Here is a 5,063-nt window from a genome sequence, read left to right on the forward strand (position 1 = left end):
ATGACCACAGGCTGAGTGACTGAAACAACAGGAATTTATTTTTCAGTTTTGAAGGCTAGAAGCCTGAGATCAACATGTCAGCAGGTTTGGTGTGGTTTCTCCTGAGGCCTCCAAAGGCTTGTATACTCTTGTGTGTGTGTGTGTGTTTCCCAATTTCCTCCTCTTGTAAGGACACCAGTATGACTAGATTAGAACCTGCCCTAAGGGTCTGATTTTAACTTAATCACCTCTTTAATGGCCCAATCTCCCAATATGCATACCAAGTTGCAGGGGGTTAGGACTTCAACATATACATTTGGTAAAGATGAAATTCAGCCTATAACAACATTAAAAGCCTTTAAAATGCACATAGGAATTCACTTCTGGGTAAAGAGGTGCCCGAAGTGCTCCTCAGAGCCGGAGTCCTGCCTGTGCTGAAAAGGGTATTCGCAGCTATGTCGGGGTTAGCGTGAGGAAGCAGGGCACCTCTAGGGCCACATCGTGTCTGCCCCCGACAATCCAGACATTCGTTTCTGAGATGTCAGAAAGAGCACCCGCAGGCAGAAGCTGAAGGGACTGTTTTTATGGGGGGCAGGGAGGGGCCTTGTGCATTAAGCAGCAATGGGTGGTCTGAATCCCTCTCACACAAAATAACACAAATGGTCATGGGAGTTAGGCTTCCTCCAAATATTAAATGGAATGTGGACCACTTAAAGCTTATTGGCGACACCAGTGGTTTCCAGAGGACACCAATGTGCTCTGAGAATGTTCATAAGAAGAGCCATTACCCCAACGGGAGTCAAATTGTTAGTGAACTCATGTGAAGGTTCTATCCCCAGGGACTTCTGTAAATGTTCAGGCTGAGAGTCTGCATGGATGGGGGTGGAGGACAAGAAATGGTGACAGGGATGCTGCTACTGTTAAGTAGACCCCGGCTGTACCCACTGGCTGAAGATACCTGAGGAAATTCAAGTATTGCTTACAATAGAGCAAAATTTGAAAGAAAAACAACAATGAGAAAATTGATTAAGTAAATTATTCTGTACTTATACAAATACAGGGGTGAGCAAAAGTAGGTTTATAGTTGTTCGTATGAAAAATAATACGATAATTAATAAATAATACAAGAATAAACTCTGCATTTCATGTACTCAAAACTATAAACCTACTTTTGACGACCTCTGTATAATACTGTGCAGTTATTAAAAATCATGTTGTAGAAGAATATATATTTCCTTGAAAAATATTTGTGATACAGTGCTAAGTAGAAAATATGAGAAAAGTATATATAGAGAAATAGCTTTTGGGTAATGAAAATTATCAACTACCTATTGAAAATGCCAAGTGCATGCATACCAAGCTGTGGTTATCTTTAGATGGGGAGATTCAAACTTTCTTTCTTTGTGATTTTCCATGTTCTTTCAAGTTTTCTGTATTGTGAATATAACTTATTTATATAATTTGAGTTTTAAAATAATTTAATAAAAGTTTAGCTCTGCTAAAATGGTATCCAGAATGATACCTGTCATTAATCTGTAATTTAAAAGGGACTATTTTCCTTTTCTTTTCAAAATTATGTCTTTCCTACTTTTTCCATTAAAATATCATTTTTAATAAAGTGACAAAGATAGTAGATGGTAATTTAAAATACATTTATTTTAAAAAAGAGAAACTTGGTAGCCCTATGCCAACACCATTGTTTAAAACATTTTCTTTTAAAATATATTTTTACTTATTTCAGCGGAAAAGGGAGAGAGAGATAGAAACATCAATGATGAGAGAGAATCATTGATTGGCTGCCTCCTACACACCTACTACTGGGAATTGAACCCACAACCCTGGCATGTGGTCTGACAAAAAATCAAACCGTGATCTCCTGGTTCATAAGTCGATGATAAACCACTGAGCCATGACAGCCAGGCTAAAAGATCCTCTTAAGTGTGTCTGAGACCCAAAAGTCTGAGAAAAACCATAATAAATATTTCATAATTTGTCATCAAATCCTTACTCATACATATGCTGAGACTTTTTAAAAATATATATTTTATTGATTTTATTAAATTAGGATCCAAATAAGGTACATAAATTGCAATTGATTAATATATCTCTTAAGCCTCATTTAATCTATATATTCTCTTTCATCTTTTTTCTTTTTAAAGATTGTCTAGTTTTTTGTTTGTGTATTTTGCTATTCATAGTCTTTTAGTATTGCTGAGAATGTTTTCTTGCAATAGAGGTTTGATCAGATTCAGGTCTGGCTTTTTTTAAGCAAGATATATTTTATTTTGTGTACATCCATCAGGAGGCATAATATGTCTGGTTGTCTCTCTTTTTGACATGTTAACAGCCATTAATGATCATTGCCTAGATCCTTTAATTCATTAAGAGCTGCAAAATGCACTCTTATTATCCCTTTTGCATTTACTAGCTGGAACACTTCTCCAAAGAAGTATTTTTTTTTTTGGCCATATGCTGAGACTTTATCACTACTTTTCACACATAGGCTTCTTATTTGTGTCTCAACTGGCACTCCTGCTCCACGCTGGCTCAAGGACCACCCAATGGATTTGGGTCATGTGCTCACCTACCTCTCCAGCCCCCAATACTAAATAATCAAAGAAATTACTTTAAAACATTCTCTGTGTTCTATTTATACAGTCTATATGTAGATCTATTAATCTGTATATCTATGTATACATTTATACATCAATGTATATATATATATATATATATATACAATATGCATAATTGCTTTCTTTCTAACTTAATTAGTTCTGCATGTGACACATTTCACATATGATGCCCAATGTTCTGCAAACTGTTTGTACCATGTAAAGCAGACCAGAGCCACCTTACCTGGCTGTATATTTTGATTTTTTTTATTATGAAAATATCCAGTCCCTTTCATTATGAAATTTGACTTAAGTTTCATCATGTTCTTATCTTCATCTAAGATATGCCTAAAAAGTCCATTTTAGATCGAAGTCTTCTTTATTATGTATCTTGCTTTCCTGAATGGGTGTTTAGTTTTTTAAAAAAAGCATAATAATAACAAAAAAGTGAGATGATTTATAAGTGACCAAATCAAGCTGGGTTCTTTGGAGAGAAGTAATATTCTTTTAGAATATATTATGAAAGATAAATCATAAGTAGGATTAATTAAAATGTTGGTCAGAATGTCTATAATTATATCAGATGCTCCAGAAAGCATTTTAATTTAAAAACTATAATAACTGAGATTTTGCATAGAAATCACATAGCTATTAGAGCAAACATTCACTAATCTAATATTAACTTTCTTCTGTAAATATTTTAATATGTATCTCAGTTAAATATTTCCTGGCTGTTTTGGACATATATTGTTTGATTAAATTAGGATCCAAATAAGGTACATAAATTGCAATTGATTAATATATCTCTTAAGCCTCATTTAATCTATATGTTCTCTTTCATCTTTTTTCTTTTTAAAGATTGTCTAGTTTTTTGTTTGTGTATTTTGCTATTCATAGTCTTTTAGTATTGCTGAGAATGTTTTCTTGCAATAGAGGTTTGATCAGATTCAGGTCTGGCTTTTTTTAAGCAAGAATATTTTATTTTGTGTACATCCATCAGGAGGCATAAAATGTCTGGTTGTCTCTCTTTTTGACATGTTAACAGCCATTAATGATCATTGCCTAGATCCTTTAATTCATTAAGAGCTGCAAAATGCACTCTTATTATCCCTTTTGCATTTACTAGCTGGAACACTTCTCCAAAGAAGTATTTTTTTTTTATCAACTATTTGTTTACCTTGAGGCAGAATAAATATTTCTTTCCCTGTGTTAACCAGTTTTTAAATAATGAATTAAATCTCTAAAATTTTCCCAATGTAATCAAAACGTTTTTAAAGTATCACAAACTCACCAATTAAAACATACTTGTTATGTTTCAATCCATTTTTAGATATTATTGTTATTACTGCTCCAATTATTCTATCGTTAACCAATGGAGACCTTTACAAGTTGGCGAGTGAGTTTATTGGGCAAAATTCTACTAGTCCTAATTTTTCTTGCATTCTGGTATGACAAGCTGTAGATTGCCTGCCCCACACCCAGAGTCAGACATTTTCCCAAGGATCCTTGGTTCCTTTTAATGGGAAGTTGTATCTAAAGATCACCATTTGCATGATAAGGGTGTCTATTGCTTCTGGATTGGGCATTGCTTCTAGGTCCTTTCAGTGGACAAAGCTGAGAAATAAGTAATTCTCTTCATGCAAATATTTTTAATAACAAGTTAGGACCTGGCGTTAATTTTTGCAGAGGTGGCTGGCCCATGGGTCTCTTGCATGCTTGAACTTTTGGCCCTTGGACCACAGGTCAGATTTGGCATGGCTGGAGGGGTTCCTGGGGCCTTGCCACAATGCCTGTCCACTTCTTGGCCCTTGTGAGGACCAGAAAGCAGGAGGGTGGCACAGCCTCTGGGGGAGTCCAAGGCCAGCTGGCCGAAGGTGAGCATCTTGCTCCTGGACTTGAGGAGCTGGCCCTGGTGGCCGCCCACATGAAGTGCACACACTGTCAGGTTGGACACCTCCGGCATGCACACATCTCTGGTCATAGTTCTTACAACCACTGTGGGTTTGGCTTCCTGCCAGGAAGCTTCACTTTCTCAATATCCCGGAAGGGGACAGAGGTGGCAGGTTGGTATGACTCATGAGCAACCTCTTCAGCACCATGTGATTGAAGGTGGCGTCGGCTCTTCTGGCCAGAAACCTGTACAGCTTGGCCAACAGCCTGAGGTAGATGTCTTGGGTGCCTTTCGGTCTTTGTTGTGGTGAATGTCCACTCCCATGATGGTGCCTCCTGTCCCACCAGGTCAGGAAGGGGCAGGAAAAATTATTTTTAAGACAAAATAGATCATAATTTCACACCGATGCTTCCAATTCAAATTCAGGACTATAAGACTTTCACTTAAACTCCTCTTATAGCTGCATTTTTGTTCCACACCAACATTCCTGATTCTGGAACTAAAATAATTACTTATTTGCTTTATCTTACAATGGCATGTAACAATCAGAATTATATTCAGACTACCACCAACAAGATGAT

At 36.5% G+C, this 5,063-nt stretch overlaps 1 pseudogene; it reads right to left on the bottom strand.

Annotated features, from left to right (window-relative positions):
- Positions 1–4,264: 4,264 nt before the first annotated feature.
- Positions 4,265–4,806, bottom strand: LOC102752966 (annotated as a pseudogene).
- Between the last annotated feature and the right edge of the window lie 257 nt (positions 4,807–5,063).

Source organism: Myotis davidii, unplaced genomic scaffold, assembly GCF_000327345.1.
Source record: "Myotis davidii unplaced genomic scaffold, ASM32734v1 scaffold102, whole genome shotgun sequence".
NCBI classification, from domain to species: domain Eukaryota; kingdom Metazoa; phylum Chordata; class Mammalia; order Chiroptera; family Vespertilionidae; genus Myotis; species Myotis davidii.